The sequence below is a fragment of the Panthera uncia genome (genome assembly GCF_023721935.1).
Source record: "Panthera uncia isolate 11264 chromosome B3 unlocalized genomic scaffold, Puncia_PCG_1.0 HiC_scaffold_1, whole genome shotgun sequence".
Lineage (NCBI taxonomy): Eukaryota > Metazoa > Chordata > Mammalia > Carnivora > Felidae > Panthera > Panthera uncia.
Window position 1 is genome coordinate 121,333,524 of NW_026057582.1, and position 19,864 is coordinate 121,353,387.

Here is a 19,864-nt window from a genome sequence, read left to right on the forward strand (position 1 = left end):
AGGAAGAGAGAGAGAGAGAGAGAGAGAGAGAGAGAGGAAAGGAACAACAAAAAAAACAAACAACAAACTATAAGCCTGATTCCAAAGGAAAAGAAAGAAAAAAAAAAGAAGAAAAAAATAAAAGCTAAGGAAAGAAAAAGCCAAGCCAAGAAAAGAGAAGAAAAGAAAAGAAAAGAAAAGAAAAGAAAAAGCCTTATCCAACAAAGGAGAAAGTTAACCAAAGAAAACCCAAATGAACAAAGAATTATAAGCCTGATGAAAAAAAGAAAGAAAAGAAAAAAAAAAGAAAAGAAAGAAAAGAGGGAAAGAAAGAAAGAAAGAAAGAAAAAAGAAAAAGTCTAGTCCTATTTCCACAAGAATTGAAACTGATGCTTTAGAGTGCTCTATGATCAGTAGACTTGATGCATGTGGTGGAAGGCTGTGTCCGTCCTCTGTAGGAGAGGCCCTCTGTGCTGGTTCAAAATCAGACCTGCCCTTGTAAAGATGTCCATGTAGGGCCCAGGGAGGGTGAGGTTAGGGGTAAGTGGCCCCAGCCTTGACTGGGGTCTCTGTGTTGCTCGCTGAAGTTCCACCGTGCTGGGGAGTAGGGGAAAATGGTGTCACACTGCTCTTTCATCCTGGGTAGGGGAGCTGGCATCCACTACTGTTCAAGTAGCCTTCACAAACAAATGAATAATTTTCCTTTCTGTGTCCAAGCTTCCATAAGATCTCTTCCCTCAGCCCTTCTATGCCCAGGCTGTTGACACACCCAGTGCCATAGCTCTCCTGTGTTTTATCTCTGGTCCCCCACTGACTCTAATTTCCAAATCTTAAAGAAACCAGCAAAGGGCAGACCAACTCTCCTCCTTCAGAGGAGAGTCTCAAAGTACTGTTTCTCTAGAGCTGTTTTGTCCCAGGAAAGCAGTAACCCAAGGCCATGCAGGTGCCTAGAGCTTATAACAAAGCACAGCAAAAACTGTGACCACTTTATTTGCCCTCTGTATGTTCCTCTGTCCCCTGCTGTTGAATGGCTGCTCAAAGGTGACAGTCAGGTCTTTTATCCTTGGAGAAGCAATATACCCTCTTCCAAGTGCATTCCATTAAGAAAAATGCTCTCTTCCAGAGAAACCCAGGATATTCCCATATCGCGCTGTTTTCTATCCACTCCCAGACCTCCCCTGCTTCTCTCCTGGGACACTGCTGCCTTCCAAGATCTACTCCAGCAAATGGTGCAGACTTCCAAAGACTCAGAAGTTCAGCTCCACTATTTGCAAAACTATGTGATAGTTCCTCACGATTCCCCCATCAGTGGTTTTGGAGGAGTGCTTTTCTTGCATGAAACTGACCTGCTGCTCTCTCTCTTTATCCTCTGTGAAAAGGACTCCCATCCCTCTGCAGCACTGTGGCTTCTCTATCCCCCAATTCTCCTCTCTACACCTCATACCTGCCATGTTCTCTCCTTCAGATTATGCAGATTGTTCTCTTAATCCTCACATCAATATCCTAGGCATTCAGAATGGTATAATGTTGATCTAGCTGTGTTCAAGGGATGAGACTAGCTGAAGGCCCTCCTACTACTGTGCCATCTTAATTCCTCTGAAGTCTGATAAAATAAATTTTCTGCCCCCTTTTTTCTCTCTTTTCCCAGAACTCCTATAATATGAAAGGTATAATGTTTGATGGAATCACTGAAATCCCTTTGTTTCTTCTTGTTTTCCATAATTTTCCTTTCTCTCTTTTGTTCAGTGTCATTATTCTTTATTATTTTTGTCTTCCATATCACTAATTTGTTCCTCCATGTCTTACAGCCTGTTATTGCATCAAGACTGTTTACAATTTAATTCAATACATTTTTCATTTCTGACTCTTTTTAACTCTTTATCTCTGCAGTAAGGGTCTCCCTGAAGTCTTTCATTCTCTTCTCAAGCTCAGCAAGTATCCTTATGGTTGTTGCTTTAAATTCTCCATCAGACGGGGCACCTGGGTAGCTCAGTTGGTTAAGCATATGACTCTTGATTCTGACTCAGGTCATGATCTTATTATGGTTCACGTATTTGAACCTTGAGTTGGGCTCTGTGCTAACAGTGTGGTGCCTGCTTGGGATTCTCATTCTCTCCTTCTCTTCTCTGTCCCTCCCCTGGTTGCATGCCCTCTCTTTCACTCTGTCTCACAATAAATAAACTTTAAAAAATGTTTAATCAGGCATGTTACTTATATCTGTTTTATTTATATATCTGGCCATGGCTTTATCTTTTTCTTTCATTTGGGATGAATCCCTCTGTATTGGCATTTTTTTCCTAGGCTCTGCCTTCTTCTCTGTGTTAGAAAAGCCTGTTATGTTTCCTTATCTTGAAAATAATGGCTTTATGAAAGTGAGATCATTTAATGTCTAAGGTCTGTTGCTTCAGGGAGTGTATCTTGTGTGCTTTTTGGGTGTTCTGATGTTGTGCTTGGGCTGCTCTATCCTTCAGGCAAATTTTCTTCAGAAACTCTCCTTATTTGCTGTAGGCAGTGTTTGGTCCCTGCCCAGATTTTTGCAAGCTTTAACTGAGTGTGCTATAGTCTGCTTGTGAAATGAGACCCGATAATACTTCCACTAGAACTGAGGCCTTGCAAAACTCTCTGATTGGGAGACACAGTGTAGGAAGGATTTTGTGTTGGTATTCTGAAACAGGGACCTTCTGTGTACTGGGGCTGAGGGAAGCTTGACTGAGAAGACCAGTTCCACCAGAGCACAAGGGTGGGGGTTTGGTGTGAGTAAATTAGGTAGACAGTGTCAACTCTGTGCTGCTTCCCACAGGTGGCTCTGTGTTTATGCTATGGAGCAGGTGGGGAATGGCACCAGCCAGCTCCTTTGTCCCCTGAGAGGTATCTCTGTGAACACTGCCTCTCGGGGAAGCACTCCAAGAAACCAAATAATCTCCCTGTGTGCCCCCAGGCATTTTTCAGATCACTGTTTCCATGCAGCCTGCCTCCAGCCTCCAGCCTCCAGGTTTCTTTGTTTGTTTTGCCAACTTTGTTTCTAGGAGCAGCACAGTGTCCTCCAGGCTCTATCCCATCCAAGCCTGCTGACCTTTAAGACTTCAGACTGTAGAGACAGTGTGATCAGGGACTTTTGGCAGTATTCTGGGGCCCCAAATACATTCTAAGAATACACGGGACTGTTTTACTATCTCTGTTTCTTCATTTAAGAACTGTTGTCCAAGGCATTCATTAAAAATAGCCAAATGGAGGGGAGCCAAGATGGGGAAACTGGATGGAAGTTTTTTGTGTGTCTCGCATCCATGAAATATAGCCAGACCAACACTAAAACATCCTGCACACCTAGAAAACTGATCTGAGGATTAACACAACAATCTTCACAACCTGAAATACAGAATTCAGCAGGTACGCAGCACAGAGAGGCAAACTTGGGAAGAGAGAAGCCGTGGAGGGCAGGGAGGCACTTTTGCATGTGGAGAGAGGATGGAGACGAGGCGGGGGCAGAAAATGGGGAAAGCACCCCTCCCCAAAAGCAGCTTGGAGAGAAAGTGGAAAATTGGAAAGAGCCACAGGGACTGAACTAAAAATGGAGAAAGGAGAAAAGAGAGGGTTCAAATTCCATTAAGACTACAAACAAGAGGAGCACAGAGTCTGCAACTCCACAGCTCCATACTTGGTGGTGCACTGGTGGGAAGGGTGAATCCCCAGGAGCAGAGGGGTCTGGGAGGTTCCTGGGCCACATGGGGAAAAACGGTTCCACTGCTGGAAGGACATTTGGTAGAGACTGTTGAGGCCACCTCATCCCAGCAGACCCCAGAGAATGGCCACATTCATTCGTGCTGGAACAAGGTCATGAAGGGTGAAGCCTGGTGCCAGATGTGTGTTGTGATTTTCCATAATCCCTGAAACTCTGCTGCTACACTATCTCGCAAACTTTTTCTGGGGTTGGCTGCCACCTGGCCAAGTCTCTGTGCATCAGCAGCAGCACAGTTCCACAAGAATTCCTGGGTGCAGCTGGCATTTGGCCATTGCTTGGTGAGACCCTCCACAGAGGGGCAGAACGGGTCAAAGCCACAGTCCCTCAGAAGTAAGGGACCAGGGAAAACAGCCACACCTGAGACAAAACTTGGGAGAGAGGTACTACTTGGGGCTTGGTCATGGACAGTGTAAAAGCAGGGAGTGGACAAGAGGTGAAGACAAAGGGCAGGTGCACGATTGCTGATCGGGGAGAACAGAGTTCCGATACTTAGAGACTGGGTAGCTGGGTGACGCCATTTTCACTGCTCTTGGGCATGCACATACACAACTACCAGCACCACAACAATCCACCCCAGTTGGCTAGCACCGCCATTTAGTGGAGAACAGAGATGTTACTCTAAGCTCCGCCCAACTGGTCCAACCTCACTCTTCAAGAACACAAGTCTCACCACCTGCTTAGTTTATGGAGTATAAAGTGCTTCATGGTCTGACTTCTAGGGGAAAGTGAAGTAATTTCAGTGATATTTCAGTGTGTTAGCAAGTCCATCTATTCCATTTTCTTTATTTTTTTCACTTTTTCATTTCTTTTGCTTGAATAGAGAAATAGAAAAAATTCATTTTTTATTTTCAAATTTTATTAAAAATATTTTCTTTAATTTTTTTACTATATTTTTTACTTTTGTGTAAATTTTTTCAAATTCTATTATACTTCCATCATTTTATTGTAGTCTACTTCACTGTATTCACTTTTTCAAATTTTCAAACAATTTCTTTTTTTCTTTTTCTTTTTCATTTATTTTCTTTTTCTTGAATACAGAAAGAAAAATTCATTTTTATTCTCAATTTTTATTAAAAATATTTTTCTTTATTTTTTTACTATATTTTTTACTTTTGTGAAAATTTTTCATATTCTATTATACTTTCATCATTTTATTTTAGTCTACTACACTGTATTCACTTTTCCAAATTTTTAAATAACTTCTTTTTTTCTTTTTTCTCTTTTTCATTTATTTTCTTTTTCTTGAATACAGAAAGAGAAAAAAATCATTTTTTAAAAATTTTTATTGAAAATAGTTTTCTTTAATTTTTTTTCTACTACATGCTTTAGTTTTGTGTAAATTTTTCAAATTATACTTTACTTCCATCATATCATTTTAGTCTACTTTGGTGTATTCATTTTTTTCAAATTTTCAAATGATTTCCTTTTTTTTCTTCCTGCCCCCTTTTGTGTCTAATCTATCAAGACACTTTCAACACCCAGACCAAAACACAAGGATCTAGCACCATTTATTCGATTTTGTGTGTGTGTGTTTAATTTTTAGTTTTAATATTTTTAATTTTAATTTTTTCTACATCATTAATTCCTTTTATCCCTTCAAAATGACTAAATTAAGGAATTCACCCCAAAAGAAAGAGCATGAGAAATGACAGCCAGGGACTTAACCAACACAGATAGAAGCAAGATATCTGAACCAGAATTTAGAATCATGATAATTAGAATATTAGCTGGAGTCGAAAATAGATTAGAATCCCTTTCTACAGAGATAAGAGAAGTAAAAACTAGTTAGGATGAAATAAATAATGTTATAACTGAGCTGCAATCACTGAAGGATGCCACGGCAGCAAGGATGGATGAGGCAGAAGAGAGAATCCGCAATATAGAGGACAAACTTATAGAGAATAATGAAGCAGAAAAAAAATAGGGAGATTAAAGCAAAAGAGCATGTTTTAAGAAGTAGAGAAATCAGTGGCTCATTAAAAAGGAACAAAATCATGGGGAGCCTGGGTGGCTCAGTTGGTTGAGTGTCTGACTTCGGCTCAGGTCATCTCGCGTTTCATGAGTTCAGGCCCTGCATCAGGCTCTGTGCTGACCTGCTTCGAATTCTGTGTCTCCCCCTCTCTCTGTCCCTCCTCTGCTTGTTCTCTCTCTCTGTCTCTCCAAAAATGAATAAATGTTAAAAACAAATCTAAAAAAAGGAACAGCATCAGAATCATAGGGGTCCCAGAAGATGAAGAGAGAGAAATGGGGGTAAAAGGGTTATGTGAACAAATCATAGCAGAAAACTATCCTAACCTGGGGAAAGACATAGACATCAAAATCCAGGAAGGACAGAGGACTCCCATTAGATTAAAAAAAAAAAAAAAAACAACAAAAAAACGGACCATCAACAAAGCATATCACCGTCAAAGTCACAAAATAGGTAAGGAGAGAATCATGAGAGCAGCAAGGTAAAAAAAAGTCCTTAACCTACAAGAGAAGACAGATCAGGTTTGCAGCAGACCTATCCACAGAAATTTGGCAGGCCAGAAAGGAGTGGCAGGATATATTCAATGTGATGAATCAGAAAAATATGCAGCCAAGAATTCTTTACCCATCAAGGCTGTCATGCAAAATAGAAGGAGAGATAAAAAGTTTCCCAGACAAAGAAAATTTAAAGGAGTTTGTGACCACTAAACCAGCCTTGCAAGAAATTTTAAAGGGTACTCATTGAGGGGAGAACAGATAAATAAATAAATAAATAAATACCAAAAGCAACAAAGATTAGAAAGAACCAGAGAACACCACCAGAAACTCTAACTCTACAAGCAACAGACTGGCAATAAATTCATATCTTTCATTACTCATTATACACCTCAATGGACTCAATGCTCCAATAAAAAGACATAGGGTAACAGAATGGATAAGACAACAAGACTTATCTATATGCTGTTTATAAAAGACCCACTTTACACCTAAAGACACCTTCAGATTGAAAGTAAGGGGATGGAGAACCATCTATCATGCTAATAATCAGCAAAAGAAAGCCACAGTAGCCATAATTATATCAGACGATCTAGACTTTAAAATAAAGACTGTATCAAGAGATGTAGAAGGGCATTATATCATAATCAAGGGGTGTATAGACCAAGAAGACCTGACAATTGTAAACATTTATGTGCCAAATGTGAGAGCACCCAAATATATAAATCCATTAATCAAAAACTTAAAGAAACTCATTGACAGAAATACCATAATAGTAAGAGACTTCAACACCGAACTCACAGCAATTGATATATCATCTAATCAAAATATCAACACGGAAACAATGGCTTTAAGTGACACACTGGACCAGATGGATTAACGGATATATTTAGAACATTTCATCCTAAAGCAGTAGAATATACATTCTTCTCCAGTGCACATGGAACATTCTCCAGAATAGACCATATACTGGGACACAAATCAGCCCTAAGTAAGTACAAAAAGATCGAGAACATACCATGCATATTTTCAGACCACAATGTTATGAAACTCGAAATCAACCACAAAAAAAGATTTGGAAAGGTAAGAAATACTTGGAGACTGAGGAACATCCGACCAAAGAATGAATGGGCTAAAGAGGAAATTAAAAAGTATATGGAAGTCAATGAAAATGATGACACCACAACCCAAAACCTCTGGGACACAGCAAACACGGTCATAAGAGGAAAGTATATAGCAATCCAGGCTTTCGTAAAGAAGGAAGAAAGATCTCAGATACACAACCTAACCTTACGCCTTAAGTAGCTGGAGAAAGAACAGCAAATAAAACCCAAAACCAGCAGAACACAGGAAATAATAAAGATTAGAGCAGAAATTAATGCTATCAAAACCAAAAACACAGTAGAACAGATCAATGAAACCAGAAGCTGGTTCTTGGAAAGAATTAACAAAATTGATAAACCACTAGCCAGTTTGATCAAGAATAAAAAGCAAAGGACCCAAATAAGTAAAATCAAGAATGAAAGAGGAGAGATCACAACCAACACAACAGAAATGAAAACAATGAAAAGAGAATATCATGAGCAAGTATATGCCAATAAAATGGGTAATCTTGAAGAAATGGACAAATTCCTAGAAACATACACACTAGCAAAAGTGAAACAGGAAGAAATAGAAAATTTGAACACACCCATAAACAGGAAATCAAATTAGCAATCAAAAATATGCCAAAAAAAACAAGAGTCCAGGGCCAGATGGCGTTCCAGAGGAATTCTACCAAACATTTAAGGAAGGGTTAACACCTATTCTCCTGAAACTGTTAAAAAAATAGAAATGGAAGGAAAACTTCCAAACTCTTTCTATGAAGCAAGCATTACCCTGATTCCAAAACCAGACAGAGACCCCACTAAAAAGGAGAATTATAGACCAATTTCCCTGATGAAAATGGATGCAAAAATCCTCAACAAGATATTAGCCAACCAGAACCAACAATACATTAAAAAAATTATTCACCACGACCAAGTGGGATTTATACCTGGGATGCAGGACTGGTTCAATATCTGCAAAACAATTAACATGATTCATCACATCAATAAAAGAAAGGACAAGAACCACATGATCCTCTCAATAGATACAGAGAACGCATTTGACAAAATACAGCATCCTTTCTTGATAAAAACCCTCAAAAAAGTAGGGATAGAAGGAGCATACCATGAGATCATAAAAGCCATATATGAAGGACCCAATGCTAATATCATCCTCAGTGGAGAAAAACTGAAAGCTTTCCTCCTAAGGTCAGAAACAAGATAGGGATGCCCACTGTCACCACTGTTATTCAACATAATATTGGAAGTCTTAGCCTCTGCAATCAGACAACACAAAGAAATAAAAGGCATCCAAATCGGCCAGGAGGAGGTCAAACTTTCACTCTTTGCAGATGACATGATACTCTATATGGAAAACCCAAAAGATTCCATGAAAAAACTGCTAGAACTGATTCATGAATTCAGCAAAGTTGCAGGATATAAAATCAATGCACAGAAATCAGTTGCATTCCTATACACCAACAATGAAGTGACAGAAAGAGAAATCAAGGAATCGATTCCATTTACAATTGCACCAAAAACCATAAAATACCTAGGAATAAGTCTAACCAAAGAGGTGAAAATTTTATACGCTAAAAACTATAGAAAGCTGATGAAAGAAATTGAAGAAGACACAAAAAATGGAAAAAGATTCCATGCTCCTGGTTAGGAAGAACAAATTTTGTTAAAAAGTTGATTCTACCCAAAGCAATCACACATTCAATGCAATACCTATCAAAATAACACAAGCATTCTTCACAGAGCTAGAACAAATAATCTTAAAATTTGTATGGAAGCAGAAAAGACCCTGAATAGCAAAAGCAATCTTATAAAAGAAAACCAAAGCAGGAGGCTTCACAATCTCAGACTTCAAGCTATACTACAAAGTTGTAATCATCAAGACAGTATGGTACTGGCACAAGAACAGACACTCAGATCAATGGAATATAACAGAGAACCCAGAAATTGACCCACAAACGTATGGCCAACTAATCTTTGACAAAGCAGCAAAGGATATCCAATGGAATAAATACAGTCTCTTCAGCAAGTGGGGCTGGGAAAACTGGACAGCTACATGTAGAAGAATGAACATGGACCACTTTCTTACAACATACACAAAAATAACCTCAAAACGCATGAAAGACCTCAATGTAAGACAGGAAGCCACCAAAATCCTCGAGGAGAAAGCAGGCATAAACCTTTATGATCTTGCCTGCAGCAACTTCTTGTTCAACACATCTCCAGAGGCAAGGGAAAGAAAAGCAAAAATGAACTACTGGGACCCCATCAATATATAAACTTCTGCACAGTGAAGGAAACCATCAGCAAAACTAAATGGCAACTGACAGAATTTGAGAAGATATTTGCAAGCGACATATCAGATAAAGGGTTAGTATCCAAAATCTATAAAAAAACTTATCAAACTCTAACACCCAAGAATCACATAATCCAGTGAAGAAATGGGCAAAAGACATGAATAGACACTTCTCCAAAGAAGACATCCTGATGGCCAACCGACACATGAAAAAAATGCTCAACATCACTCATCATCAGAGAAATACAAATCAAACCCACAATGAGATACCACCTCACACCTGTCAGAATGGCTACAGTAACAACTCAGGCAACAATAGGTGTTGCCAAGGATGCAGAGAAAAAGGTTTCTTTTGCATTGTTGGTGGGAATACAGGCTGGTGCAGCCACTCTGGAAAACAGTATGGAGGTGACTCAAAAAACTAAAAATAGAACTACCCTACGACCCAGCAATTTCACTACTAGGTATTTATCCAAGGGATACGGTTGTGCTGTTTTGAAGGGACACATACACCCCAATGATTATAGCAGCACTATCAACAAGAAGCAAAGTATGGAAAGAGCCCAAATGTCCATAGATGGATGAATGGATAAGGAAGATGTGGTATATATATACAATGGAGTATTACTCGGCAATCAAAAAGGATGGAATCTTGCCATTTGCAACTATGTGGATGGACCTGGAGGGTATTATGTTAAGTGAAATTAGTCAGAGTTTTAAAGACAAATATCAAATGACTTCAGTCATACGAGGACTTTAAGAGACAAAACAGATGAACATAAGGGAAGGGAAGCAAAAATAATATAAAAACAGGGAGGGGGACAAAACATAAGAGCCTCATAAATATGGAGAACAAACAGAGGGTTACTGGAAGGGTTGTGGGAGTGGGGATGGGCTAAATTAGTAGGGGCACTAAGGAATCTACACCTGAAACCATTGTTTCACTATATGCTAACTAATATGGATGTAAATTAAAAAGAAATAATAAAATTAAAAAAAAGAAGAAGAAGAAGAACTGTTGTCCAGGGAGCCCTCCCTCTGGGACCCCTGTCAAGACATCAGATGGAACTTGTCATGAGCTTTTCTTTTTCCTCCTAAGGAAGAAAGTGCACTTTGAATTACTGAATCTAAGTCAGGCTTTCCTGAGCCACTTCCTGAGTACACTCTTTGGGACTACCCAGGTGTTGAGGGAGTTGAGGAAGCAGCCTATGTACCAGCTCCCTACTCTTTAATACAAGACTATGCAGAGCCACTTGAACACACTGATGTTTCCCCTCTCTCCTTGTGGGCCTGGTTTCAAGTCTGCCAAGTCTCAAACATATTGTGGGCAAGATCACGTGATATTTGTGTCATCACTAACCTTTGGGAGGGTGCAAGGAGATCCTAAGAAAGAATTGAAGAATATCCAAAGCACAAGCTTTATACAAAAGTAAACCCATTGAGCTGCGTTATCCAGAATTGGAAAACATTCAGGTACCCCCACCCCATCCCAAAATCAGATGATTTTCTTCTATGAAACAGCCTAGCCACAATACGTTTTGGAGCATGAAGAGAAGTGGCCAGAAAATGGAAACTTAAATTTTAGTATGATATTGCAAATGGGCTTATTTTTTTAGAGGAAAAAATGGGATGGGATTGCATATATTCAGTGCTTTATGGCATTATATCAAAATGAGGGAAATATAAATATACATACAAGGGAAATGTAAATTTTTTAAACTAAAAACCAAAGCTAAAATCCTAAAAATGCTCTCTATACTAAAATACCAGTTTGATGGTGTGCCTGGATGGCTCAGTCAGTTAAGTGTCCAACTTCAGCTCAGGTTGTGATCTCACGGTTTGTGAGTTTGAGCCTTGCATCAGGATCTGTGCTGACAGCTCAGAGCCTGAAGCCTGATTCAGATTATGTGTCTCCCTCTCTCTCTACCCCTCCCTCCCATGCGTTCTGCCTGTCTTTCTCAAAAATAAATAAACTAAAAAATTTTAAAAAATACGTAAATGATGAAGAAGACCCACTCCTTCAGGTCCACATAAAGTTAGAGGTCTTTTTCCCAAATCCCTGTCTCTACCTCTAAATTGGCCACTGGGTCCTAATGAGTTCCTCCCTTATTCCCCTGACACTCAGACCCCAGCTCCTTCAGCTATGTCAGTGCCTGCCCTTAATCTTTATTAGTGCCCCCAAATGCATTTCTGACTTCTCCTGTATCGTTTTATCCTCCCTTACCAGATATCACTTCCAGTTTAGAGACCAGTTTTAAGTCTGAGACTTGAATACTTTCACTGAGGCAAGTACCTGTTGGAAACAGGTATCTTATCAGTGTGCAGTTCCCATTTTATACTTCAGACATATACAATTGGAAGTCACACACCAAAGGGGTATGGGCTAACCACATTGAGTTTATAAATTCAATGCAAGGTATCTTTTCTACGCACAATCTGACCTGGGAAGACTTTTAAGCTTTTCGAACCACTTTTCTAATGGCAGAAGAAAAATATTTGCTAGCAAAAGCCAGGGAATAAGCTGATACAGAATATCAGCCAGGTCAGGCTCTTAGAGACCAAGTGAAGAGACAGTGCTGGATGCTGACTCTGAATGGAATCCTAACTCCTTTGATGGGAGAGAGAGTTTAGGGTGCTTTCATAACCTTCTTTTTAAAGCTGTGCAAGAGATTAGTATATCTCCTATAAACTTGTCAAAATTAAGGGAGAGTCAACAAGGGACAGTTGAGAATCTATCAGTCTTTTTGGAAAGGCTTCAGGATTGCTTGACATGGATTACAAACTTGGAAGGCTTAAGGTAGTCAAGTGGTTTTCAGTACCTAGTTCACATCTAAAAGTGCTCTAGAAATCCATAGGAAACTTCAAAAATTGGCTCTAGATTCCACACTAATCCCACTCATTTCATAGAGTCAGCTTTCAGGATGTACAATAATCAGGATGTGATGGAGGGAGAGAAAGAAGAAAAGAAAATGGAAAAACAAGCTGATCTCTTGGGAGTAGCTCTACAGCTGCACAAAGTAACCAATGAGAGGAAAAGACACTATAGGTAAGCGCTGTGTGCTCCCTCCATGGGAACAAGAGGGTACCAACAAAGTTGAGGTCCAATCAATATGCAGATTGTAAACAGGAGAGGCATTGGAAATGGGATTGTCCAAACCTGAAAGGGAAGGGGGAAGAGAAAAACTGAATTATTTTAATTGTTCCTCACTGAAGATGAGATATAATCGGGTCATGGGCTCTCCAGTTGGTCTTGGAGAATCAGACCCTCACCTCTATATAACCTTAATGGTGGAAAGACAGTCAGTAAATTTTTTACTCATACCAGAACCCCTTTTTCTGTGTTTAATACCCAAAAGGGTGTCCTTTCTAATGAAAACTGTAAGACAAAAGGAGTCTCAGGAAAGGGAAAGACAAGATGTTTCTGGAGACTTTGAACTGTGAAATAGGATCAAAGTTGTTAAAAAATATATTTCTTGTATGTGCCAGAGTGTGTTGTTTTTCTTTTAGTGTGAGACATTTTTGTTCAGTATGAGGGCACAATGAGTTGGAAACAGAACAAATTAAAAATCCAAGTCCTTAGGGGCACCTGGGTGGCCAAATCTTGATTTCAGCTCAGGTCATGATCTCATGGTTCATAGGTTTTGAGACACGCATCGGGCTCGGTGCTGACAGTGCAGAGCCTGCTTGGGATTTTTCTGTCTACCTCTGTCTCTGCCTCTACACCACTTATGTTTTCTCCCTCTCTCAAAATAGATAGATAGATTTTACTTTTCCTCTGCAAAAAGTGAAAGTTTGACTTCCTCCTTGCTTATTTGGATGCCTTTTATTTTTTTTTCTTTTATTGTCTGATTGCTGAGTCTAGCATTTCCAACACTATGTTGAAAAGTAGTGGTGAGAAGTGAGAATGGACATCCCTGTTGTGTTCCTGACCGTAGGGAGAAAGCTCTCAGTTTTTACCCATTGAGGATGATGATAGCTGTGGGTCTTTTGTATCATATTTATCATCTTGAGGTATTTTCCTTCTAGTTTTTATCAAGCAAGGATGCTGTATTTTGTCAAATGCTTTTTCTGCATCTATTGAGAAAATCATGTGGTTCTTATCCTTTCTTTTATTAATGTGATGTATCACATTGATTAATTTGTTGATATTGAACCATTCCTGCATCCCAGGAATAAATTCCACTTGATCTAAGTGAATAATTCTTTTAAAGTATTGTTCAATCCTGTCTGCTGGTATCTTGTTGAGAATTTTTGCATCCATGTTCATCAGGGAAATTTGTCTGTAGTTCTTTTTAGTGAAGTCTTTGATTTTTGGAATCAAAGTAATGCTGGCCTCACAGAATGAGTTTGTAACTTTTCCTTCCATTTCTATTTTTTGGAACAGCTTCAAAAGAAGTGGTGTTAACTCTTCTTTCAGTGTTTGGTAGAATTCTCCTGGAAAGTCTTCTTGCCCTGGACTCTTGTTTTTTGGGAGAGTTTTGATTACTGATTAAACTTTTTTACTGGTTATGAGTCTGTTAAAATTTTCTAATTTCTTCTTGTTTCAGTTTTGTTAGTTTATATCTTTCTAGGAATTTACCCATTTCTTCCAGATTGCCCAATTTGTTGGGTTATGTTTGCACATAAAATTCTCTTATAATTGTTTGTATTTCTGTGGTGTTGGTTGTGATCTCTCCTCTTTATTAGTGATTTTATTTGGGTCCTTTCCTTTTTCTTTTTGACCAATCTGGTTAGGGGTGTATCAATTTTCTTAATTTTTTCAAATAATGAGCTCCTGGTTTCCTTGATGTGTTCTAGTGTGGTTCTTGTTGTTGTTGTTGCTTGTTAACATTGATTTTTGGTTTAATTTTTATTAGTTCCCTTCTTCTGCTCGTTTTGGGTTTTATTTGCTGTTCTTTTTCCATATCTTTCAGGTTTAAGGTTAGATAAATCTGAGCCCTTTCTTCCTTCTTTAGGAAGGCTGTATTGATATATGCTTCCCTCTTAGGACTGCCTTTGCTGCATCCCAGAGGTTTTGGGCTCTTGCGCTTTCATTTTCATTTGTTTCCATGTACTTTTACATTTCCTCTTTAATTTCTTGGTTAATACCTTCATTCTTCAATAGAATGTTCTTTAATCTCCAAGAATTTATGGTCTTTCCAATTTTTTCTTGTGGTTGATTTTGAGTTTCATAATGTTGTGGTCTGAAAATATGGAACGTATGATCTCTATCTTTTTGTACTTGTTAAGGACTGATTTGTGACCCAGTATGTGATCTTTTCTGGAGAATGTTCCATGTGCGTTGGAGAAGAATATATATTCCGCTGCTTTAGGATGAAATGTTTGACTCTATCTGTTAAATACATCCAGTCCAGTGTGTCATCCAAAGCCATTGTTTCCTTGTTGATTTTTCTGCTTCCATGATCTATTCATTGTTGTAAGTGATATGTTGAAGTCCCCTACTATTATGGTATTATTATCAATGAATCTCTTTATGTTTGTGGTTAATTGATTTATATATTTGGGTGCTTCCACGTTGGGCAGATAAGTATTTACAGTTGTTATTTCTTCTTGGTAGGTAGAACCCTTAATTATGATATAATGCCATTCTTCATCTCTTGTTACAGTCTTCATTTTAAAATCTAGTTTGTCTGACATAAGTACGGCTAATCCAGCTTTCCTTTGATGATCATTAGCATGGTAGATGGTTCTCCATCCACTTACTTTCAATCTTCAGTTGTCTTTAGGTCTAAAATGAGTCTCTTGTAAGCAGCATGTATATGCATCTTGTTTTCTAAGTCATTATGATACCTTATGTCTTTTTATTGGAGCATTTAGTCCATTTAGAGTGAGTGCTGAAGGATATGAATTTAGTTCCATTGTGTTGCCTGTAGAGCTGGTATTTCTGGTGATGCTCTCTGGTCCTTTCTAGTCTTTTTTGTTTTTGGTCTTTTTTGTTTTGTTTTGTCTTTTCTCCACTCAAAGACCCATCCTTAAAATTTCTGTTATCAACAGATGCAGAGGAGAATTTCTTCTATGGGTCAAAATATTTTTCTGCCTCTTCCTCCTCTTACTGTTTTTTTTTTTTTTTTCAGGGCACATGCTAACTTACCATGCTCATGGCCTCCCAATTATTTTATTTTCTTCTTCCCATACAGTGTGTATACTGGTCTTTGTAAGCACAGAGCAGTTCTCAGAATACTTAATAAGAACCACCCAAGGGATGCGGAGATTAGGACAGAACTCCAGTCTGATGTAGGTTTGACAGCAGAACTCAGGCACCAAACCCACTATCTTCACTACCTCAGCAGTAGCCCAGTAACTCTTTCCTTTGTATTTGACTTTTAGAACCTCCCTACATCCATGCCACACAGAATATTTATTCAGCTGCAACTCTTGAAGGCAAGACTGGGTTTATACGTTCATTGATAAGTAAAGTGAGGACCTCTCTGAGGACCAGAATATAGTTACCATGTCCTACAAATTGAGGCAGCTCATGGATTCTTAGTTAAGATATAGCCCTGAGAAGCAACGGTGGTTGAAGTATATCCTTGGAAAGTGTCATTTTCCATTAATCATCTGGGGAGTTCTGCTCTTAATTCATCAGGCTCTCATCGACAGTGCTGGAGGATGGCATTTGTTTTTCTGACTGAACCAGAAAAATTTCCTCCATTTGTGTACTTGTGTTCTGTTAGGGGCACTGAGGGCATGGGCATTGGTTTCACACCAGCCCAAAGGAAATACATCCATGGATTCTACAACTATAGTACATTCATGTATGAGCTCCTTAGAACCCACCTGGAGCCACAGGTAGGAGCCTCTCACTGCAGTAATGGTGGCAACACACACTTCTTCAGGGATAAGAGTATTCACTGTCTCAAGCTTCATATTCTCTTTAAATTTATGCTCAGAAATTGGCGGAAAAAGGCACCTCTGGGGAGTAGTTTCAGCACCACACTGTTTGAGGTATTTGGTCCAATCAAATTCTTGGCCAGGGTATCCAGGAGGGTGGCTGAGGTGTAAAGCATTTTTCAGACTCCATTGTATAGGGAAAATACCAGGACTGTGGGCATGGCATACAAAAGATCACCTTGAATGATTTTCTGATTTCAAATCATCCATTTCCACCAAGAAATACTTCTCATAAGAAAGCTTTACTACTGTAGTAGGAGAGATCCCACAAGGTGACCAGGGTTCCACAGCTTCCCATTTCATATTTACAGAGAATAAATGAGTACTAATCACTTGTCCCTAAATAAGTATGATGGCAATTGCTCTTCCTCCTCATCTTTCAGTTTGGCAAAATCTCTTGTCATTTGGCTTCAGATGTCAGATGGCTAGTGGGGGCTAAAGCTCATATCCTTACCGAGCAGCCCAACCTAACTGATGAAGAAATGGATCCAAGTAATACAACAAAATTCTCAAAATTGTCAGAATTTTCAAGTTCTTTCTAATGCAGCTTCAGTAAAAATCAAGTAATCAGTGAGTCTTGGAAAAGTTAACATTCTAACCTAGAGCCAGGATCAATGAGATCTAAAGGATTCCTTCCATTATAGATGCCCTCTATCAGTACACCAGGGGGATTGAAACCTCTCCTCAGGGACTGCCGCAGAAACTCATCCCAATCAGACACTATCTCTGATGTCTTCTGGAGTTTCAACGGTCTTTTTTTAAGTTTATTTATTTTGAGACAGAGAGAGAGCGGAGGAGGGGCAGAGAAAGAAGGAGAGAGAGAATCTCAGGCAGACTCTGCATGACAACACAGTGCCCTATGCAGGGCTCCAACTCACAAACCATGAGATCATGACCTGAGCTGAAACCAAGAGTCAGACGCTTAACCAATTGAGCCACCTATGCTCCCCTCAATGGTCTTCTTATTCTGCTCACACCTTTCAACCAGGTAGAAGTCAGCCTTCTTGATGTCACACCAGAATTCTGCCCTCTGGCCCATCCCCATAGCTATTGCAGGGGAGGAGGAGCAACTGCTCACAGGTGGTAATGATGGTGGTGACCAGCCCAGTTGGTTTCAAGGTCTGTTTTCACAGCCACCTCCAGTCTTATCTCAGGATCAAACCTATTTTGCAAATGTGTGTCCACATGTTTAAAAGATCCATGGGGAATTACAGTGGACCCTGTCTCTTCTAGATAATATTCCCAGCTCAATTCCACTTCTTCCAAACCAGATCCAGCATCTGCATCAAGTTGTTGCTACTGGCTCATTTCCACAGAACATGAGCTATCTCCTCCCCACACAAAGGACAAGCCTTATGGTTGTGCTAAGATCTGAAGTTTACATGTAGGTGTCAAGTATCTGTTCAATGGGCATTCATGGGTCCAAATGAAAATGCTCTAAACTCTTCAGTTGTTGTCCCCCAGGAAGAAGGGCATTCTCCTAAATTATCACAACGTCATTAAAGCACTTACCAGGAATTTTCATGTGCACCCTCACTCAATCACTGGCTTTTCCTCCTCCAGTGCTCCTTTTCTTTCTTCCTTTCCCTGACCTGGCATTTCTCCTACTCCTGCTGCCCTCTTTCCCTAGCTCCCGCCCTCCTTCCTGCTGAGCTCTATGGGGCTGGTGGCTGGCTGGCAGCTCTTCCTGCTCTCTCTGCTCTGATTTTAAAACAAACACCTACTATCAGGGAAATACAAAATCAAAACCACAATGAGATACAACCTCAAACCTGTCAGAATGTCTAAAATTAACAAGTCAGGAAACAACAGGTGTTGGTGAAGATGCAGAGAAAGGAGAACACTTTTGCACTGTTGGTGGGAATGCAAACTGGTGCAGCCACTCTGGAAATCAGTATGGAGGTACCTCAAAAAATTAAAAATAATGACCCAACAATTACAGTACTAGGTATTTATCCAAAGAATACAAATATGCTGATTCAAAGGGGCACATACACCCCAATGTTTATAGCAGTGCTATCAATAGTAACCGAATTAAGGAAATATATATAAATAGATGATACAGACATAGATAGATATAGATAGATGATAAAGATACAGATATACATGTGTATGTATGTGTGTGTATATATACATAATGGAATATTACTAGGTTATCAAAAATAATAAAATCTTACTATCTGCAACAATGTGGATGGAACTAGAGTATATTATGCTAAGCTAAATAAGTCAGTCAGAGAATACAAATATATAATTTCACTCATATGTGGAATTTAAGAAACAAAAAAAAAGGATGAACATAGGGGAAAGGAAGGGAAAATAAGATAAAAACAGAGAGGGAGGTAATCCATAAGAGACTCTTAAATAAACAGAACAAACTTCGTGTTTCTGGAAGAGAGATGGGTGGGGGTATCAGCTAAATGGGTGATGGAAATTAAGGAGGGCAATTGTTAGGGTGAGCACTAGATGTTATATCTAAGTAATGAATCACTTACTGAAACCAATATTTCAGTATTACCAATCTACTCCTGAAACCAATATTACAGTATTGGTTTCAACTAACTTGAATTTAAATTAAAAAAAAAAAATAAAAAAAATAAATAAAAAGTAAAACAAATATCTTCCTGATGTTGGTTCTTGTCACTATTATCCTAAAGATGTCAAAAACTATAAATACACTGGAGCATCCTTGGGAGGTAAGTTCCCTAGTAAATATAAGTAAGATCACAGCAAAGGGAAACTACCTAAACAACTGTTGGATTTACAAACCAAAATTGGAAGGTCTGTATTTCATCCTGTATAAATGACTTTGACATAAAATGTGTTATGCATTCCCCTAAATCATTTGAAACTCCCCCTTGCATAGCCACAGAGAAATTCAACATGTAAATCTTGCTTCTATTATCAATGATACCAAATGGAGTGGAAGAGAATATCATTCTTAAATTGCATCTCAATGCAAAAACCATGTTATAAATGCACTTCTGATACAGGTAATGGTAGTCAAGAAGGCCTATTTTCTATAGTTCCTTTTAATGTTTATGATAATTAATTTTCAAATGAGACCTGCTGGTATTCAGAAAAGGAATATGATAGTACAACTGCAGAAAGATCAGTGTAGGGCATGGACAGGATTGGCCAAACCTACAGGATTTGGGGAACTTCTCTATTTACCACCCAAGGCATTTAACAGTGATGACCTGGGATTAAATAAATCATGCAGTCACATGGAATGGACCTTTGTCTTCTATATGCAGGGGCAGTCCAATATGGGGCCTCAAGTTGTTTAACTGGCTTGACTCAACCCAGTCCTGCAGATTCTGCACACAATCAAGGGTATATTATTCATTTGTGGATCACCCAATCATTAGCTTCAAATGGGCTGTTCTCCAG

General features: G+C 39.0%; 1 pseudogene; it reads right to left on the minus strand.

The window, feature by feature from the left end:
• Nucleotides 1–389: 389 nt before the first annotated feature.
• On the minus strand, nucleotides 390–17,779 carry LOC125910409 (scm-like with four MBT domains protein 1; annotated as a pseudogene).
• Nucleotides 17,780–19,864: the final 2,085 nt, after the last annotated feature.